The 23,055-nt window shown below is 39.9% G+C and overlaps 4 non-coding genes and 1 pseudogene across 4 annotated transcripts; all 5 read left to right on the forward strand.

Moving 5' to 3' along the window:
• The first annotated feature begins 304 nt into the window (after positions 1–304).
• On the forward strand, positions 305–483 carry LOC119561908. The gene has a single exon (XR_005221517.1). It is a non-coding gene; the product is annotated as a 5.8S ribosomal RNA (ribosomal RNA).
• Positions 484–884: 401 nt separating this feature from the next.
• LOC119561959 lies at positions 885–10,323 on the forward strand (annotated as a pseudogene).
• A 5,372-nt stretch (positions 10,324–15,695) lies between these two features.
• Positions 15,696–17,690, forward strand: LOC119561923. Its single transcript, XR_005221532.1, has one exon. It is a non-coding gene; the product is annotated as a small subunit ribosomal RNA (ribosomal RNA).
• A 659-nt stretch (positions 17,691–18,349) lies between these two features.
• On the forward strand, positions 18,350–18,528 carry LOC119561919. The gene has a single exon (XR_005221528.1). It is a non-coding gene; the product is annotated as a 5.8S ribosomal RNA (ribosomal RNA).
• Positions 18,529–18,929: 401 nt separating this feature from the next.
• LOC119561942 lies at positions 18,930–22,900 on the forward strand. Its single transcript, XR_005221549.1, has one exon. It is a non-coding gene; the product is annotated as a large subunit ribosomal RNA (ribosomal RNA).
• The last annotated feature ends 155 nt before the right edge of the window (positions 22,901–23,055 follow it).

Consider the following 23,055-nt stretch of genomic DNA (forward strand, 5'->3'; position numbering starts at 1 on the left):
CAGTTATGCGCATACATTGGATAATGCAACAACCTAAAATGTACAATGTTGTACCTGATTATTACAGGTTAATGTTTTATATAAATTTCAATATATATCGCTAAAAAAAAGTATTAATACCGTAAATGCCATTTAAAAAATACTTGATATATTATTGGTTATATGAAACTAAGACATTTCGCAGCATTCGTTTTAGGTATAAAAATCAATTTATTGAAGGAATTGATATATGCCAGTAAAATGGTGTATTTTTAATTTCTTTCAATAAAAACATATATGACAAAATTACCAAACCAATATATAAAACTCTAAGCGGTGGATCACTCGGCTCATGGGTCGATGAAGAACGCAGCAAACTGTGCGTCATCGTGTGAACTGCAGGACACATGAACATCGACATTTTGAACGCATATCGCAGTCCATGCTGTTATGTACTTTAATTAATTTTATAGTGCTGCTTGGACTACATATGGTTGAGGGTTGTAAGACTATGCTAATTAAGTTGTTTATATAAATTTTATAATGAAATTTTATAAGCATATGGTATATTATTGGATAATAATAATTTAATTATTATATTATTCATAATATTAACAAATATATGAAAAACATTATCTCACATTAGTAAATAATTTGAATGTGAAAAACGAAGAGAAATATTTTCTTTTTCAATCAAATAATACTGAGAAATGTCTAGCATAAAAAATTTATCTAGAATTGTCTCTTATTAAAGATTAGTAAATAGAAAGCCGTTGACAATATTATTATTCTTCGTTGATTCGTTAGACCAAACAAATGCCATACAAATATATAAAATATATAACGAATTTAATAAAATGTTTTATCATTATATATAAAGAATTAATTGCAAAAAAAGTTATACACAACCTCAACTCATATGGGACTACCCCCTGAATTTAAGCATATTAATTAGGGGAGGAAAAGAAACTAACCAGGATTTTCTTAGTAGCGGCGAGCGAAAAGAAATCAGTTCAGCACTAAGTCACTTTGTCTATATGGCAAATGTGAGATGCAGTGTATGGAGCGTCAATATTCTAGTATGAGAAATTAACGATTTAAGTCCTTCTTAAATGAGGCCATTTACCCATAGAGGGTGCCAGGCCCGTATAACGTTAATGATTACTAGATGATGTTTCCAAAGAGTCGTGTTGCTTGATAGTGCAGCACTAAGTGGGTGGTAAACTCCATCTAAAACTAAATATAACCATGAGACCGATAGTAAACAAGTACCGTGAGGGAAAGTTGAAAAGAACTCTGAATAGAGAGTTAAACAGTACGTGAAACTGCTTAGAGGTTAAGCCCGATGAACCTGAATATCCGTTATGGAAAATTCATCATTAAAATTGTAATATTTAAACAATATTATGATAATAGTGTGCATTTTTTCCATATAAGGACATTGTAATCTATTAGCATACAAAATTTATCATAAAATATAACTTATAGTTTATTCAAATTAATTTGCTTGCATTTTAACACAGAATAAATGTTATTAATTTGATAAAGTGCTGATAGATTTATATGAATACAGTGCGTTAATTTTTCGGAATTATATAATGGCATAATTATCATTGATTTTTGTGTTTATTATATGCACTTGTATGATTAACAATGCGAAAGATTCAGGATACCTTCGGGACCCGTCTTGAAACACGGACCAAGGAGTCTAACATATGTGCAAGTTATTGGGATATAAACCTAATAGCGTAATTAACTTGACTAATAATGGGATTAGTTTTTTAACTATTTATAGCTAATTAACACAATCCCGGGGCGTTCTATATAGTTATGTATAATGATATTTATATTATTTATGCCTCTAACTGGAACGTACCTTGAGCATATATGCTGTGACCCGAAAGATGGTGAACTATACTTGATCAGGTTGAAGTCAGGGGAAACCCTGATGGAAGACCGAAACAGTTCTGACGTGCAAATCGATTGTCAGAATTGAGTATAGGGGCGAAAGACCAATCGAACCATCTAGTAGCTGGTTCCTTCCGAAGTTTCCCTCAGGATAGCTGGTGCATTTTAATGTTATATAAAATAATCTTATCTGGTAAAGCGAATGATTAGAGGCCTTAGGGTCGAAACGATCTTAACCTATTCTCAAACTTTAAATGGGTAAGAACCTTAACTTTCTTGATATGAAGTTCAAGGTTATGATATAATGTGCCCAGTGGGCCACTTTTGGTAAGCAGAACTGGCGCTGTGGGATGAACCAAACGTAATGTTACGGTGCCCAAATTAACAACTCATGCAGATACCATGAAAGGCGTTGGTTGCTTAAAACAGCAGGACGGTGATCATGGAAGTCGAAATCCGCTAAGGAGTGTGTAACAACTCACCTGCCGAAGCAACTAGCCCTTAAAATGGATGGCGCTTAAGTTGTATACCTATACATTACCGCTAAAGTAGATGATTTATATTACTTGTGATATAAATTTTGAAACTTTAGTGAGTAGGAAGGTACAATGGTATGCGTAGAAGTGTTTGGCGTAAGCCTGCATGGAGCTGCCATTGGTACAGATCTTGGTGGTAGTAGCAAATAATCGAATGAGACCTTGGAGGACTGAAGTGGAGAAGGGTTTCGTGTGAACAGTGGTTGATCACGAGTTAGTCGGTCCTAAGTTCAAGGCGAAAGCCGAAAATTTTCAAGTAAAACACAAATGCCATACAAATATAATTATATTATATAAATCAAGCTAATTAATATACTTGAATAATTTTGAACGAAAGGGAATACGGTTCCAATTCCGTAACCTGTTGAGTATCCGTTTGTTATTAAATATGGGCCTCGTGCTCATCCTGGCAACAGGAACGACCATAAAGAAGCCGTCGAGAGATATCGGAAGAGTTTTCTTTTCTGTTTTATAGCCGTACTACCATGGAAGTCTTTCGCAGAGAGATATGGTAGATGGGCTAGAAGAGCATGACATATACTGTTGTGTCGATATTTTCTCCTCGGACCTTGAAAATTTATGGTGGGGACACGCAAACTTCTCAACAGGCCGTACCAATATCCGCAGCTGGTCTCCAAGGTGAAGAGTCTCTAGTCGATAGAATAATGTAGGTAAGGGAAGTCGGCAAATTAGATCCGTAACTTCGGGATAAGGATTGGCTCTGAAGATTGAGATAGTCGGGCTTGATTGGGAAACAATAACATGGTTTATGTGCTCGTTCTGGGTAAATAGAGTGTCTGGCATTTATGTTGGTCACTTGTTCCCCGGATAGTTTAGTTACGTAGCCAATTGTGGAACTTTCTTGCTAAAATTTTTAAGAATACTAATTGGGTTAAACCAATTAGTTCTTATTAATTATAACGATTATCAATTAACAATCAATTCAGAACTGGCACGGACTTGGGGAATCCGACTGTCTAATTAAAACAAAGCATTGTGATGGCCCTAGCGGGTGTTGACACAATGTGATTTCTGCCCAGTGCTCTGAATGTCAAAGTGAAGAAATTCAAGTAAGCGCGGGTCAACGGCGGGAGTAACTATGACTCTCTTAAGGTAGCCAAATGCCTCGTCATCTAATTAGTGACGCGCATGAATGGATTAACGAGATTCCTACTGTCCCTATCTACCACACTCTAATCTGGCAGTGTAAGTAATCGTACCTGTTTATTTTTTGCTCGATTCGAAAATTCGTGTTTTTGCGTTTCCTCAAAAGTTACATTGGCGGAAGTGGTATCAGACTCCGCGGTTTGGCTGCGCGGTCAAGTAGTGTTGCTCGCGTGATCATACACACGCCAGGAGCGGCGGAATACGCGTTTTCCTTTTGTGAACAATTGAAAGCATTTTTGGTAATTTATTTTGTTTTAAAAATTTGAGTCGAGCTGAAAAGGCTACTGGACCTTAACAAAAATTGGGTGAGTGTATTTTTGAGTCCCATTTTTAACACCACCAAAGAGATGTCGGAGGGGGAGGATTCAATGAGCGAGGGCGAGATGCGCCTCGACGGTAAGCGCAGCCGAGGTAAGGTGCGAGACAACCCAAAAGCTAAGTTGATTGCGCTCGACGAGGAATCGTGGGCGAATATTGTTGAAACGGACAAGGACTGGGACGACCAACCAGAGGGTCGCCCTTCATCATCTGCATCGTCCGCGAAGGGAGCTAGGGCGAAGACTGTTACACCCGGCGGAGAAAAAAAGCGCTCCAAAGCACGTCCTATGACGTCATCGATGGTGGCATCGCGCGCAAAAGAGGTGAAGACTATCAAGACCACCGCTGACCCCGTCGCTGCTGCCAGTGCTGACGTCGCTACTAGCGCTGACGCCGCTGCTGACGCCGCTACTGCCGCCGCCGCTGGAGACGTCGTGAAGTATGACCACGCCATGGAGGTGGTGAGGGGTGGCCCCGGACGGATTTCCGCGGAAGTTGCGAAGATTCGCACCGAGCTTATACTCGACACCAGCGTTATCGTGAGGAGCTCCACCAGGGAGCTGCTACTCGTCGTGGCCAAATATGAGGCCCTTATTTCGGCGCTCACGCTGCGTAACGTGGTCCTGGAAGACCGATATCGGCAGTCCAAGAAGGCACCACCGCCGCCGCCGCCGCCGACTACCCAACCTGCTGCCCCGCGGATGCCCTCTGCATATGCCTCTGCATATCCAAGCCTCCCGATGCCATCCGCCGTTTCCGGTCCCGATTGCCGCGAAAACCGCGCGAGACCTGGTCGGCCATTGTCCACAGTTCCGACCCGAAAATTTCGGGTAAGGAGCTGGCGGAAAAAGTCAGAAAGGAGATTGCTCCCTCGCTAGGAGTACGTCTGCATGAGGTGAGAGGGCTGGCGCGTGGCGGTGCCATCATCCGCACCCCATCGTCCGGCGAGATACAAAAGGTGGTCGCCAACAAGAAGTTTGTAGAAGCTGGCCCTAGAGGTGAAGCAAAGCCCAGCGCAAACGCCGAAAATTGTGGTCAGCAACGTGGACACTGCGACGCCGCCGGATGAGTTTATGAGCGAGTTGTACAAAAACAACTTCGCTGATAAGATGAGTCTGGAATTGTTCAAAAAGCAGGTTCGACTGGAGAAGTCGTGGTCGCAGGCGGACGGCGCCACAGTTAATGTGACGCTGGAAGTCAGCACCACGGCCCTCGACATGCTCGATGGCGGAAAGGCCTACATTGGCTGGTTCGCTTATAATTGCCGGGTCGTTGGAGCGCACATACGCGTGCCACAGATGCTTTGGATTTGACCACAAGATCAAGGACTGCCGGTATAAAGAGAATGTCTGCCGGCAGTGCGGACAGACTGGCCACAGTGCGCGCGCATGTCAGAACCCGGTGGACTGCCGGAATTGCCGTTTTAAGAGCTACCAGTCGGGGCACCACATGCTGTCCCCTGGATGTCCGGTATACGCGGCGGTGCTTGCAAGGGTGAACTCTAGACATTAATGTTTAGGTTCATCCAAGCTAACTGTGGTCGAGGCCGTTGCGCTGTCATCGAGCTTGCCAAGCAGATGAGAGATGCTGGCCACCTGTTCGCACTAGTCCAGGAGCCCTACGTGGACGCTGGCAAGCGACTCACTGGACTGCCCTGGAGGAATGAGGATATTCGCCGATAGGAGGAAGAAAGCTGCCATCATCGTGGACGACCCATCTGCCATCTGCATGCCCATCGAGGCTTTGACGACGGACTACGGAGTGTGCGTGAGTGTCACAGGAAGATATGGCACAATCTTTCTGGCCTCCGTATACTGCCAGCATCTAGCTGCTCTGGAGCCCTACACTGACTACCTGGATACGGTTCTGCTATTAGCTAGCAGAACACCGACAATCCTCGGACTTGATGCTAACGCAGTCTCCCCTATGTGGTTCAGCAAATCCCCAGACAACTCTGGAGACCGCCTGAACCGCGAACGGGGACAGCTCATGAACGAGTGGATAATCGCAAGCGGTGCCAGTGTACTGAATACGGCAGCCAGGTGTTCACGTTCGATAATCACCGCTCTAGAAGTGATATCGACGTGACCTTCGCCAACGAAGCGGCGCGAGTATGGGCAACCTACGATTGGAGAGTTGACTTCTGGGAGCTGAGTGACCACAACATTATCACTGTTGAGGTTACTCCAGATCCGAGCAGTACCGTTGAGAGCCTAGCTCCGGTACCGCAATGGAAGCTCTCCAATGCAAGTTGGCGAAGATTCAGTGTAGAGTTAAGGAGTGCAGCACAGAGTCTCGAGGAACTGGAGGAATCGCCGTTGGACGACCATGTGTCTGCCCTTCGCTCCATCGTACACGATGTGTGCGACAGGGTGATAGGGCGCAGGATACCTGCAGCGAGGGGAAACGTAATATGGTGGAATCCTGAGCTGAGTACCAAGCGCCAAGAGGTCCGGAGACTGAGGCGTAGGCTGCAGGCAGCTCGCCGGAGTGGCACCGACGATGCTGAGCAACTTGCCGCTGGACTGAGATTTGCCTCAGGCCAGTACAAGAAGCTTATCTTGACGACAAAGGAGCAAAACTGGCGGGACTTCGTGGGACGGCACAAGGATGATCCATGGGGGCACGTATACCGAATATGCCGAGGCCGGAAGAAGACAGCCGATCTCGGATGTCTCCGGTCGAACGGCGCGCTTTCCGTAACTTGGCACGACTGCGCAAGTGTGCTCCTCCGCAACTTTTTCCCTGCTGCGGAGTCGACGACACGAGAAGACATACCCCCTGGTGCCCCACCGATCCTCGAAGCCTTCGAGGTGGCAACCAGCGTCGCGAGGCTGAGAAGTCGGCGATCGCCGGGTATGGATGGCATCACGGGCGGTATTGTCAAGGAGGTATGGCGTGCCATCCCTCAGCACCTGACGAAGCTGTACTCTCGGTGCATCTCGGAAGGATACTTTCCGGCCGAGTGGAAGCACCCGAGAGTGATACCGCTGGTAAAGGGGCCAGATAAGGACAGGAGCGATCCTGCCTCTTATCGCGGCATATGCCTTTTGCCAGTGTTCGGAAAGGCGCTTGAGGGAATCATGGTGAATCGGCTGAAGGATGTGCTACCGGATGGCTGCAGATGGCAATTCGGATTCAGGCCTGGACGCTGCGTGGAGGATGCGTGGATGCACGCCAAAAACACCGTCGCCAACAGTCGCGAGAGGAGGGTCCTTGGAATCTTTGTCGATTTCAAGGGAGCCTTCGACAACGTGGAGTGGAGTGCGGTGCTGGATCGGCTTGTCGACGTAGGCTGTCGAGAAATCGACTTGTGGAAAAGTTATTTTTCCGGCCGTAGCGCAAGCATCATCAGCAGGTATGAAGCAGCCACAGTTGCGGTTACACGGGGCTGCCCGCAAGGGTCCGTCAGTGGTCCATTTATTTGGAATTTACTGATGGATGTGCTGCTTCAGCGCTTGGAGCCACATTGTGCTCTGAGCGCGTTTGCAGATGATCTTCTGCTTTTCGTCGACGGGAATTCCCGTGCCGATCTGGAGCGGAAGGGCGAGCAGTTGATGGACATCGTGGGAGCCTGGGGAGCTGAGGTTGGAGTGAGTGTGTCAACCAGCAAGACGGCAATAATGTTGCTGAAAGGACAGCTTTCACGCACGAGGAGACCGACGGTACGGTTTGCTGGAGCAAGCCTGCCTTACGTCACCAAATGCCGGTACCTTGGCATCTTAGTCGGCGAGCGGTTGAGTTTTCTCCCGCATATCTCTGCTCTCAGAGATCGGCTGGCTGGAGTTGCCGGAGGACTAGCGCGGGTGCTTCGAGTCGATTGGGGGCTCAGCTCCCGTGCTAAGAGGACGATTTACAGCGGACTCATGGTCCCCTGTGCACTCTTTGGTGCCTCGGTCTGGTACAAGGCGGCGAGTAGGGGCAAGTCCCTTATACTCCTCACCTCGTGCCAGAGGTCCATCCTTTTAGGATGCCTACCGGTATGCCGCACAGTGTCCACGGTGGCACTGCAGGTGCTTGCTGGTGCTCCTCCAATGGATCTGGATGCTCACAGGATCGCCGTGAAGTTCAAGCTGAGGAAGGATGTCCCCCTGGATGAGAGCGACTGGCTCCACGGACAGGACCTGTCCGTGTTGGACTGGAAAGCTAAGATGGCGCTGCTAGACGAACGTCTGCTAAATGAGTGGCAACTCAGATGGGATCGCGCGGAACACGGCTCCGTGACTCGCGAGTTTTTCCCAGAGGCAGCGTTCGTCTACAAGAGGAAAGACTTTGTCTTTACCCTCAAAGCCGGATTCTTGCTGACAGGACACGGGTCGATGAACGCATTTCTGCAAGGCAGGACCCTCAGCACCACGACCGCATGCTCATGTGGCGTGGCAAGAGAGGACTGGCGCCACATACTGTGTGAATGCCGCCTGTACAACGATTTGCGGGACCTGGATGCCCTTGGAGTCGTTCGAGACCAGGGAAGATGGATCGTCGCGGGAGTAGTCGAGACCCCAGAACGGATGCGTCTCCTAGGAGTCTTTGCCGATGCTGCCTTCTCGAGGCGAAGGATGGATGCGACGAGGGAGGAACCACAGGCGCCGGGACGTTAGTCCCACACCTCTTTTGCCGTGTGGTAGCGGCGAAGAATACTGCCACAGCCTGCCATAGCTTGTCGTAGGAGGCGACTAATATGGCAATGGTTGCCCCATCCGAGCTTGTCGGAGCTGAAGGGGTGAGGCTCACCGAGCCTGTAATTTCGGTACCACGGGTTGAGCAGCTCCAAGGCTGCTCATTGAGGTTGGCCCCCTTGTGGGAGTATCGTGGTGGCTGTGGTTGACACCTATATCGCGGGTAGAGTCCTCGGGCTCGACGTGGATGTTGCGTTATACAACTCGGGTGCTGTGACCCACAGAACAGTAGAGATTTTAGATAGATCTCGCCCCTACGCAAGGGGGAGTGCTTGCCCGACAAGTAAGTACTCGAATTGCTACTGGGGTGGATGCTATGTACATAGCTATAGCTTCTAGTCCGGGGCGTTGGTCTGGCGCTTAACCTAGACCCGTGCATTATATACTCACTTGTGGGTATATTAGAATGCCGTGGTTGTAATCCCTTCATTGTGGAACACGCCACGTAAAACAAGTTCGGAGGGATCCGAGACACACCTGTCCCTATCTACTATCTAGCGAAACCACAGCCAAGGGAACGGGCTTGGAATAATTAGCGGGGAAAGAAGACCCTTTTGAGCTTGACTCTAATCTGGCAGTGTAAGGAGACATAAGAGGTGTAGAATAAGTGGGAGATATTAGACTTCGGTTTGGTATCGCCAATGAAATACCACTACTCTTATTGTTTCCTTACTTACTTGATTAAATGGAACGTGTATCATTTCCTAGCCATTATACGGATATATTTATTATATCTTATGGTATTGGGTTTTGATGCAAGCTTCTTGATCAAAGTATCACGAGTTTGTTATATAATCGCAAACAAATTCTTTAATAAAACGGTGCATTTATGTATTTTTGATTTGAAAATTTGGTATAACTCCAATTACTCAGGTATGATCCAATTCAAGGACATTGCCAGGTAGGGAGTTTGACTGGGGCGGTACATCTCTCAAATAATAACGGAGGTGTCCCAAGGCCAGCTCAGTGCGGACAGAAACCACACATAGAGCAAAAGGGCAAATGCTGACTTGATCTCGGTGTTCAGTACACACAGGGACAGCAAAAGCTCGGCCTATCGATCCTTTTGGTTTAAAGAGTTTTTAACAAGAGGTGTCAGAAAAGTTACCATAGGGATAACTGGCTTGTGGCGGCCAAGCGTTCATAGCGACGTCGCTTTTTGATCCTTCGATGTCGGCTCTTCCTATCATTGTGAAGCAAAATTCACCAAGCGTTGGATTGTTCACCCATGCAAGGGAACGTGAGCTGGGTTTAGACCGTCGTGAGACAGGTTAGTTTTACCCTACTAATGACAAAACGTTGTTGCGACAGCATTCCTGCGTAGTACGAGAGGAACCGCAGGTACGGACCAATGGCACAATACTTGTTCGAGCGAACAGTGGTATGACGCTACGTCCGTTGGATTATGCCTGAACGCCTCTAAGGTCGTATCCGTGCTGGACTGCAATGATAAATAAGGGGCAATTTGCATTGTATGGCTTCTAAACCATTTAAAGTTTATAATTTACTTTATAAACGACAATGGATGTGATGCCAATGTAATTTGTAACATAGTAAATTGGGAGGATCTTTGATCACCTGATGCCGCGCTAGTTACATATAAAAGCATTATTTAATACAATGACAAAGCCTAGAATCAATTGTAAACGACTTTTGTAACAGGCAAGGTGTTGTAAGTGGTTGAGCAGCTGCCATACTGCGATCCACTGAAGCTTATCCTTTGCTTGATGATTCGATAATAAAGATGTTGCAAGCGGGCATAATCATTATGCTTGCTTGCAGCATCGCACGCCACTTTGTTTGTGGTGTGTAAGGTAGGGAAGAAGAAATATAAAAGACCTAAATTGGAAACATCAATATATAAGTAAATATTGAACAAACAAAATGTATCGTCATCTTATTAGTGACGCGATGATAAAGTGGCAAACATATTCCATGTATAAATATTCCTATGGTATTAAAATTCAAGTAAAGAGGACATATATAAAAGTTTGTATATATGGTTCATTCAATGGTAGCAGCGGTTGGTTGGTTGGTGTCTGCTCCTCTTATTGTTCAAAACTTATGTTATGGTAGCAAGTCTATATCGTCATATTATTAGTGACGCGAAAAAGTAGTGGCAAAACATATTCCATGTATAAATAAATATTCCTATGGTATTGAAATTCAAGTAAAGAGGCCATTCAAGTAAAGAGGACTTATATAAATATAAGTATATATAATGGTAGCAGCGCGGTTGGTTGGTTGGTGTGTCTGCTCCTCTTATTGTTCAAAACTTATGTTATGGTAGCAAGACTGTATCGTCATATTATTAGTGACGCGAAAAAGTAGTGGCAAAACATATTCCATGTATAAATATTCCTATGGTATTGAAATTCAACTAAAGAGGACATATAAAATTACTATCAATGGTAGCAGTGGTTGGTTGGTTGGTGGTTGGTTGGCGGCTGCTCCTATTATTGTTCAAGACTTATGTTATGGTAGCAAGTCTGTATCGTCATATTAATTATTAGTGACGCGAAAAAGTAGTGGAAATCATATTCCATGTATAAATAGATTCCTATGGTAATGAAATTTTCAAGTAAAGAGAGGACCATTCAAGTAAGAGGACATATAAAAAGTAAGTATATGTTCCTCCAATGGTAGCAGTGGTTGGTTGGTTGGCGGCTGATCCTCTTATTGTTCAAAACTTATTTTATCAATATGAGTTTGGCAATACAATAAAGAAGACCAATCTAATCCATATAAAACTAAATGTATTATATGGATATGCTTAGGAAACCCATATATTCATAAAAAAAAATTATGTATAGAAAATTATACATATATCTTTTATATAAATGAATCGTATGGATATCGCCTTATGGTAGGTATAATAACTTTTTAAGGCATAATAATGTATAATATAGAAAATATACATTGAAATATAAATGCATTTTTATAGATATGGCGGCATATAAGTGCCATATACACAAGAATAAATAATAGAATTTACCAATATATAATTAAAATGAGATATATAAACCTAGTGAGGGGCTGCACTAGTATATGAATCGTATGGATATGGCTTATAGGTATAATACCTATAAGGCATAATAATGTATAATATAATAAATATAAATTAAGATATGAATGAATTATATAAATATGGCATAGAAATGCCATATACATAAGAATAAATGGTAGAATTTACCCATATATCACTGAAACACGATATATAAACCTAATGATAGCTGGCACTAGTACTGTAAACATGCACGCAATAGTGCGTGGGGTAAAAAACTACTATAGGGAGGTGGTCGTTGGCGGGCCCCTCCTCGTATTGGTCAAAACTTATGTTATGCATATGAATTTGTCAATACTATATAGAACGCCAAGCATATCCATATAAACTATGGATATGCATAGAAATCCATACAAAAGTAAAAAAAAATTATGTATAGAAAAATATACATATATTTATATAAGTGAATCGTATGGATATGGCTTATAGGTATAATACCTATAAGGCATAATAATGTATAACAAGTAAATATACATTGAAATGTGAATGCATTGTATGGATATGGCATATAAATGCCATATATATAGAAATAAATTGTATATCAATGATATAACAATTATAAACCTAGTGAGGGGCGGCACTAGTGAATGAATCGTATGGATATGGCTTATAGGTATAATACCTATAAGGCATAATAATGTATAATATAATAAATATACATTAAGATATGAATGGATTGTATAAATATGGCATAGAAATGCCATATACATAAGAATAAATGGTAGAATTTACCCATATATCACTGAAACACGATATATAAACCTAGTGATAGCTGGCACTAGTACTGTAAACAGGCACGCAATAGTGCGTGGGGTAAAAAACTACTATAGGGAGGTGGTCGTTGGCGGGCCCCTCCTCGTATTGGTCAAAACTTATGTTATGCATATGAATTTGTCAATACTATATAGAACGCCAAGCATATCCATATAAACTATGGATATGCATAGAAATCCATACAAAAGTAAAAAAAAATTATGTATAGAAAAATATACATATATTTATATAAGTGAATCGTATGGATATGGCTTATAGGTATAATACCTATAAGGCATAATAATGTATAACAAGTAAATATACATTGAAATGTGAATGCATTGTATGGATATGGCATATAAATGCCATATATATAGAAATAAATTGTATATCAATGATATAACAATTATAAACCTAGTGAGGGGCGGCACTAGTGAATGAATCGTATGGATATGGCTTATAGGTATAATACCTATAAGGCATAATAATGTATAATATAATAAATATACATTAAGATATGAATGGATTGTATAAATATGGCATAGAAATGCCATATACATAAGAATAAATGGTAGAATTTACCCATATATCACTGAAACACGATATATAAACCTAGTGATAGCTGGCACTAGTACTGTAAACAGGCACGCAATAGTGCGTGGGGTAAAAAACTACTATAGGGAGGTGGTCGTTGGCGGGCCCCTCCTCGTATTGGTCAAAACTTATGTTATGCATATGAATTTGTCAATACTATATAGAACGCCAAGCATATCCATATAAACTATGGATATGCATAGAAATCCATACAAAAGTAAAAAAAATTATGTATAGAAAAATATACATATATTTATATAAGTGAATCGTATGGATATGGCTTATAGGTATAATACCTATAAGGCATAATAATGTATAACAAGTAAATATACATTGAAATGTGAATGCATTGTATGGATATGGCATATAAATGCCATATATATAGAAATAAATTGTATATCAATGATATAACAATTATAAACCTAGTGAGGGGCGGCACTAGTGAATGAATCGTATGGATATGGCTTATAGGTATAATACCTATAAGGCATAATAATGTATAATATAATAAATATACATTAAGATATGAATGGATTGTATAAATATGGCATAGAAATGCCATATACATAAGAATAAATGGTAGAATTTACCCATATATCACTGAAACACGATATATAAACCTAGTGATAGCTGGCACTAGTACTGTAAACAGGCACGCAATAGTGCGTGGGGTAAAAAACTACTATAGGGAGGTGGTCGTTGGCGGGCCCCTCCTCGTATTGGTCAAAACTTATGTTATGCATATGAATTTGTCAATACTATATAGAACGCCAAGCATATCCATATAAACTATGGATATGCATAGAAAATCCATACAAAAGTAAAAAAAAATTATGTATAGAAAAATATACATATATTTATATAAGTGAATCGTATGGATATGGCTTATAGGTATAATACCTATAAGGCATAATAATGTATAACAAGTAAATATACATTGAAATGTGAATGCATTGTATGGATATGGCATATAAATGCCATATATATAGAAATAAATTGTATATCAATGATATAACAATTATAAACCTAGTGAGGGGCGGCACTAGTGAATGAATCGTATGGATATGGCTTATAGGTATAATACCTATAAGGCATAATAATGTATAATATAATAAATATACATTAAGATATGAATGGATTGTATAAATATGGCATAGAAATGCCATATACATAAGAATAAATGGTAGAATTTACCCATATATCACTGAAACACGATATATAAACCTAGTGATAGCTGGCACTAGTACTGTAAACAGGCACGCAGTAGTGCGTGGGGTAAAAAACTACTATAGGGAGGTGGTCGTTGGCGGGCCCCTCCTCGTATTGGTCAAAACTTATGTTATGCGTAAACATATGATTTTGTCAATACTATAAAGAAAACTTGTTTTGTACATACAAAACTAAATGAATTATATGGATATTGAAAAATAAATGGCATTATATCCATATAATGAAAATATACTTGTATTCTCTTATTATAAGAGAGAATACCGTATAGTTGGTTGGCAAAGACAATTGAAAATACCCGAATTGCAGATGATGGGTTCAAAAACTACTATAGGGTGGTGTAGCAAATAATATGAAGATGATATATCCATATAATGGATATACACTAGTATTCTCTTATTATAATAGAGAATACCATATAAATGGTTGGCAAAGACAATTGAAAATACCCGAATTGAAGTTGACGGGTTCAAAAACTATTATAGGGTGATGTAGCAAATAAAATAATGAAGATATATCCATATAATGGAATTATATGTGTATTCTCTTATTATATGAGAGAGTACCAAACGGTTGATTGGCAAAGACAATTGAAAATACCCGAATTAAAGATATTGGGTCCAAAAACTACTATAGGATGGTCAATGGGCCGGCCATCTACTATTGACGTGACAAAATACTGTCTGTCGGTAGAGAAGATATTAATCCGTCAAATTTGTTTCTTTATTCATTTATGAATATGAGACTTGGCTCCACGGTTAATATTTTAAGCCCAAAGATAATAATGTTGAAACAAAGGCCAAGGTTTCTATTATACATAGAATAACAAATTGTTTCCGAACTTTATCGTTAATCCAAATAAATAATTACAATTGAGGCAGGCTAATAATGATATATATTTTGTATTGATAATCTTGATATATATGTATATTGGTCTGCCATTATCACATACTGAGTTATGTGATAATTCCCTGCGGGGATAAATTAAAAGAGGTGTCCCTATATTAAAAGAAAATAATATATATATATATTATTTTTTCTAACGTACATATCATATATGCGCTCGGTTTTATATTATATATTACCAAAGAGTCTTATATGAATATATACAGATAAATTTTAAATTTATCATCAAAATACAAATGATTTAATTCAATATTTTATATTGGTTAAACAAAAATTGTACATGTGTGGATACAATAATGACGTATGTCGAACAAAAAAGATATTTTAGAATGAAATATGCAAATATAAAGAAAATTATTACGTATTACGAAAAAAATATTGTGTTTTTAACATCAATAATTAAAAAACTTGTTATTATTAGTGGCGGAACAAGTATATATTGTGAAAACAACAAACGTATACGAATGCTATATAAAAATGGCCGTATTCGATAGAAAACAATCTATAAAATTTATATTGCTAATTTCTATTCAAAAATATGAATGAAATATGAATAAAAACATTATTCTGGTTGATCCTGCCAGTAGTTATATGCTTGTCTCAAAGATTAAGCCATGCATGTCTAAGTACACACGAATTAAAAGTGAAACCGCAAAAGGCTCATTATATCAGTTATGGTTCCTTAGATCGTTAACAGTTACTTGGATAACTGTGGTAATTCTAGAGCTAATACATGCAATTAAAACATGAACCTTATGGGACATGTGCTTTTATTAGGCTAAAACCAAGCGATCGCAAGATCGTTATATTGGTTGAACTCTAGATAACATGCAGATCGTATGGTCTTGTACCGACGACAGATCTTTCAAATGTCTGCCCTATCAACTTTTGATGGTAGTATCTAGGACTACCATGGTTGCAACGGGTAACGGGGAATCAGGGTTCGATTCCGGAGAGGGAGCCTGAGAAACGGCTACCACATCTAAGGAAGGCAGCAGGCGCGTAAATTACCCACTCCCAGCTCGGGGAGGTAGTGACGAAAAATAACAATACAGGACTCATATCCGAGGCCCTGTAATTGGAATGAGTACACTTTAAATCCTTTAACAAGGACCAATTGGAGGGCAAGTCTGGTGCCAGCAGCCGCGGTAATTCCAGCTCCAATAGCGTATATTAAAGTTGTTGCGGTTAAAACGTTCGTAGTTGAACTTGTGCTTCATACGGGTAGTACAACTTACAATTGTGGTTAGTACTATACCTTTATGTATGTAAGCGTATTACCGGTGGAGTTCTTACATGTGCTTAGATACTTGTATTTTTTCATATGTTCCTCCTATTTAAAAACCTGCATTAGTGCTCTTAAACGAGTGTTATTGTGGGCCGGTACAATTACTTTGAACAAATTAGAGTGCTTAAAGCAGGCTTCAAATGCCTGAATATTCTGTGCATGGGATAATGAAATAAGACCTCTGTTCTGCTTTCATTGGTTTTCAGATCAAGAGGTAATGATTAATAGAAGCAGTTTGGGGGCATTAGTATTACGACGCGAGAGGTGAAATTCTTGGACCGTCGTAAGACTAACTTAAGCGAAAGCATTTGCCAAAGATGTTTTCATTAATCAAGAACGAAAGTTAGAGGTTCGAAGGCGATCAGATACCGCCCTAGTTCTAACCATAAACGATGCCAGCTAGCAATTGGGTGTAGCTACTTTTATGGCTCTCTCAGTCGCTTCCCGGGAAACCAAAGCTTTTGGGCTCCGGGGGAAGTATGGTTGCAAAGCTGAAACTTAAAGGAATTGACGGAAGGGCACCACCAGGAGTGGAGCCTGCGGCTTAATTTGACTCAACACGGGAAAACTTACCAGGTCCGAACATAAGTGTGTAAGACAGATTGATAGCTCTTTCTCGAATCTATGGGTGGTGGTGCATGGCCGTTCTTAGTTCGTGGAGTGATTTGTCTGGTTAATTCCGATAACGAACGAGACTCAAATATATTAAATAGATATCTTCAGGATTATGGTGTTGAAGCTTATATAGCCTTCATTCATGGTGGCAGTAAAATGTTTATTGTGTTTGAATGTGTTTATATAAGTGGAGCCGTACCTGTTGGTTTGTCCCATTATAAGGACACTAGCTTCTTAAATGGACAAATTGCGTCTAGCAATAATGAGATTGAGCAATAACAGGTCTGTGATGCCCTTAGATGTCCTGGGCTGCACGCGCGCTACAATGAAAGTATCAACGTGTATTTCCTAGACCGAGAGGTCCGGGTAAACCGCTGAACCACTTTCATGCTTGGGATTGTGAACTGAAACTGTTCACATGAACTTGGAATTCCCAGTAAGTGTGAGTCATTAACTCGCATTGATTACGTCCCTGCCCTTTGTACACACCGCCCGTCGCTACTACCGATTGAATTATTTAGTGAGGTCTCCGGACGTGATCACTGTGACGCCTTGTGTGTTACGGTTGTTTCGCAAAAGTTGACCGAACTTGATTATTTAGAGGAAGTAAAAGTCGTAACAAGGTTTCCGTAGGTGAACCTGCGGAAGGATCATTATTGTTTAATATCCTTACCGTTAATAAAAAAATTTGTTTTTATTATAATAATATAATATATTATAGTAATACAAATAAAATATAAATTGCCAAAAATATGATCTTTTATAGATCAAATATAAAATTTCGAACAAGCAAATCGAAATAATAATTGTAATAATAAATATATTATTGCATTAAATAAGAGATAAATAAATAAGCAAAAGCAAACAAATAACAAATTCGAACAAGCAAATCGAAATTATTAAATTTATTTAATATTATTATTATATTGTATATTAAATGCAATTAATTAATAAAACACTGTGTGTATATGGACCATAATATACACGCGTTGCGATATGTATTGTTCATCTCAGTTATGCGCATACATTGGATAATGCAACAACCTAAAATGTACAATGTTGTACCTGATTATTACAGGTTAATGTTTTATATAAATTTCAATATATATCGCTAAAAAAAAGTATTAATACCGTAAATGCCATTTAAAAAATACTTGATATATTATTGGTTATATGAAACTAAGACATTTCGCAGCATTCGTTTTAGGTATAAAAATCAATTTATTGAAGGAATTGATATATGCCAGTAAAATGGTGTATTTTTAATTTCTTTCAATAAAAACATATATGACAAAATTACCAAACCAATATATAAAACTCTAAGCGGTGGATCACTCGGCTCATGGGTCGATGAAGAACGCAGCAAACTGTGCGTCATCGTGTGAACTGCAGGACACATGAACATCGACATTTTGAACGCATATCGCAGTCCATGCTGTTATGTACTTTAATTAATTTTATAGTGCTGCTTGGACTACATATGGTTGAGGGTTGTAAGACTATGCTAATTAAGTTGTTTATATAAATTTTATAATGAAATTTTATAAGCATATGGTATATTATTGGATAATAATAATTTAATTATTATATTATTCATAATATTAACAAATATATGAAAAACATTATCTCACATTAGTAAATAATTTGAATGTGAAAAACGAAGAGAAATATTTTCTTTTTCAATCAAATAATACTGAGAAATGTCTAGCATAAAAAATTTATCTAGAATTGTCTCTTATTAAAGATTAGTAAATAGAAAGCCGTTGACAATATTATTATTCTTCGTTGATTCGTTAGACCAAACAAATGCCATACAAATATATAAAATATATAACGAATTTAATAAAATGTTTTATCATTATATATAAAGAATTAATTGCAAAAAAAGTTATACACAACCTCAACTCATATGGGACTACCCCCTGAATTTAAGCATATTAATTAGGGGAGGAAAAGAAACTAACCAGGATTTTCTTAGTAGCGGCGAGCGAAAAGAAATCAGTTCAGCACTAAGTCACTTTGTCTATATGGCAAATGTGAGATGCAGTGTATGGAGCGTCAATATTCTAGTATGAGAAATTAACGATTTAAGTCCTTCTTAAATGAGGCCATTTACCCATAGAGGGTGCCAGGCCCGTATAACGTTAATGATTACTAGATGATGTTTCCAAAGAGTCGTGTTGCTTGATAGTGCAGCACTAAGTGGGTGGTAAACTCCATCTAAAACTAAATATAACCATGAGACCGATAGTAAACAAGTACCGTGAGGGAAAGTTGAAAAGAACTCTGAATAGAGAGTTAAACAGTACGTGAAACTGCTTAGAGGTTAAGCCCGATGAACCTGAATATCCGTTATGGAAAATTCATCATTAAAATTGTAATATTTAAACAATATTATGATAATAGTGTGCATTTTTTCCATATAAGGACATTGTAATCTATTAGCATACAAAATTTATCATAAAATATAACTTATAGTTTATTCAAATTAATTTGCTTGCATTTTAACACAGAATAAATGTTATTAATTTGATAAAGTGCTGATAGATTTATATGAATACAGTGCGTTAATTTTTCGGAATTATATAATGGCATAATTATCATTGATTTTTGTGTTTATTATATGCACTTGTATGATTAACAATGCGAAAGATTCAGGATACCTTCGGGACCCGTCTTGAAACACGGACCAAGGAGTCTAACATATGTGCAAGTTATTGGGATATAAACCTAATAGCGTAATTAACTTGACTAATAATGGGATTAGTTTTTTAACTATTTATAGCTAATTAACACAATCCCGGGGCGTTCTATATAGTTATGTATAATGATATTTATATTATTTATGCCTCTAACTGGAACGTACCTTGAGCATATATGCTGTGACCCGAAAGATGGTGAACTATACTTGATCAGGTTGAAGTCAGGGGAAACCCTGATGGAAGACCGAAACAGTTCTGACGTGCAAATCGATTGTCAGAATTGAGTATAGGGGCGAAAGACCAATCGAACCATCTAGTAGCTGGTTCCTTCCGAAGTTTCCCTCAGGATAGCTGGTGCATTTTAATGTTATATAAAATAATCTTATCTGGTAAAGCGAATGATTAGAGGCCTTAGGGTCGAAACGATCTTAACCTATTCTCAAACTTTAAATGGGTAAGAACCTTAACTTTCTTGATATGAAGTTCAAGGTTATGATATAATGTGCCCAGTGGGCCACTTTTGGTAAGCAGAACTGGCGCTGTGGGATGAACCAAACGTAATGTTACGGTGCCCAAATTAACAACTCATGCAGATACCATGAAAGGCGTTGGTTGCTTAAAACAGCAGGACGGTGATCATGGAAGTCGAAATCCGCTAAGGAGTGTGTAACAACTCACCTGCCGAAGCAACTAGCCCTTAAAATGGATGGCGCTTAAGTTGTATACCTATACATTACCGCTAAAGTAGATGATTTATATTACTTGTGATATAAATTTTGAAACTTTAGTGAGTAGGAAGGTACAATGGTATGCGTAGAAGTGTTTGGCGTAAGCCTGCATGGAGCTGCCATTGGTACAGATCTTGGTGGTAGTAGCAAATAATCGAATGAGACCTTGGAGGACTGAAGTGGAGAAGGGTTTCGTGTGAACAGTGGTTGATCACGAGTTAGTCGGTCCTAAGTTCAAGGCGAAAGCCGAAAATTTTCAAGTAAAACACAAATGCCATACAAATATAATTATATTATATAAATCAAGCTAATTAATATACTTGAATAATTTTGAACGAAAGGGAATACGGTTCCAATTCCGTAACCTGTTGAGTATCCGTTTGTTATTAAATATGGGCCTCGTGCTCATCCTGGCAACAGGAACGACCATAAAGAAGCCGTCGAGAGATATCGGAAGAGTTTTCTTTTCTGTTTTATAGCCGTACTACCATGGAAGTCTTTCGCAGAGAGATATGGTAGATGGGCTAGAAGAGCATGACATATACTGTTGTGTCGATATTTTCTCCTCGGACCTTGAAAATTTATGGTGGGGACACGCAAACTTCTCAACAGGCCGTACCAATATCCGCAGCTGGTCTCCAAGGTGAAGAGTCTCTAGTCGATAGAATAATGTAGGTAAGGGAAGTCGGCAAATTAGATCCGTAACTTCGGGATAAGGATTGGCTCTGAAGATTGAGATAGTCGGGCTTGATTGGGAAACAATAACATGGTTTATGTGCTCGTTCTGGGTAAATAGAGTGTCTGGCATTTATGTTGGTCACTTGTTCCCCGGATAGTTTAGTTACGTAGCCAATTGTGGAACTTTCTTGCTAAAATTTTTAAGAATACTAATTGGGTTAAACCAATTAGTTCTTATTAATTATAACGATTATCAATTAACAATCAATTCAGAACTGGCACGGACTTGGGGAATCCGACTGTCTAATTAAAACAAAGCATTGTGATGGCCCTAGCGGGTGTTGACACAATGTGATTTCTGCCCAGTGCTCTGAATGTCAAAGTGAAGAAATTCAAGTAAGCGCGGGTCAACGGCGGGAGTAACTATGACTCTCTTAAGGTAGCCAAATGCCTCGTCATCTAATTAGTGACGCGCATGAATGGATTAACGAGATTCCTACTGTCCCTATCTACTATCTAGCGAAACCACAGCCAAGGGAACGGGCTTGGAATAATTAGCGGGGAAAGAAGACCCTTTTGAGCTTGACTCTAATCTGGCAGTGTAAGGAGACATAAGAGGTGTAGAATAAGTGGGAGATATTAGACTTCGGTTTGGTATCGCCAATGAAATACCACTACTCTTATTGTTTCCTTACTTACTTGATTAAATGGAACGTGTATCATTTCCTAGCCATTATACGGATATATTTATTATATCTTATGGTATTGGGTTTTGATGCAAGCTTCTTGATCAAAGTATCACGAGTTTGTTATATAATCGCAAACAAATTCTTTAATAAAACGGTGCATTTATGTATTTTTGATTTGAAAATTTGGTATAACTCCAATTACTCAGGTATGATCCAATTCAAGGACATTGCCAGGTAGGGAGTTTGACTGGGGCGGTACATCTCTCAAATAATAACGGAGGTGTCCCAAGGCCAGCTCAGTGCGGACAGAAACCACACATAGAGCAAAAGGGCAAATGCTGACTTGATCTCGGTGTTCAGTACACACAGGGACAGCAAAAGCTCGGCCTATCGATCCTTTTGGTTTAAAGAGTTTTTAACAAGAGGTGTCAGAAAAGTTACCATAGGGATAACTGGCTTGTGGCGGCCAAGCGTTCATAGCGACGTCGCTTTTTGATCCTTCGATGTCGGCTCTTCCTATCATTGTGAAGCAAAATTCACCAAGCGTTGGATTGTTCACCCATGCAAGGGAACGTGAGCTGGGTTTAGACCGTCGTGAGACAGGTTAGTTTTACCCTACTAATGACAAAACGTTGTTGCGACAGCATTCCTGCGTAGTACGAGAGGAACCGCAGGTACGGACCAATGGCACAATACTTGTTCGAGCGAACAGTGGTATGACGCTACGTCCGTTGGATTATGCCTGAACGCCTCTAAGGTCGTATCCGTGCTGGACTGCAATGATAAATAAGGGGCAATTTGCATTGTATGGCTTCTAAACCATTTAAAGTTTATAATTTACTTTATAAACGACAATGGATGTGATGCCAATGTAATTTGTAACATAGTAAATTGGGAGGATCTTTGATCACCTGATGCCGCGCTAGTTACATATAAAAGCATTATTTAATACAATGACAAAGCCTAGAATCAATTGTAAACGACTTTTGTAACAGGCAAGGTGTTGTAAGTGGTTGAGCAGCTGCCATACTGCGATCCACTGAAGCTTATCCTTTGCTTGATGATTCGATAATAAAGATGTTGCAAGCGGGCATAATCATTATGCTTGCTTGCAGCATCGCACGCCACTTTGTTTGTGGTGTGTAAGGTAGGGAAGAAGAAATATAAAAGACCTAAATTGGAAACATCAATATATAAGTAAATATTGAACAAACAAAATGTATC

This window comes from Drosophila subpulchrella, unplaced genomic scaffold, assembly GCF_014743375.2.
Source record: "Drosophila subpulchrella strain 33 F10 #4 breed RU33 unplaced genomic scaffold, RU_Dsub_v1.1 Primary Assembly Seq387, whole genome shotgun sequence".
In the NCBI taxonomy this organism is placed as follows: Eukaryota; Metazoa; Arthropoda; class Insecta; order Diptera; family Drosophilidae; genus Drosophila; species Drosophila subpulchrella.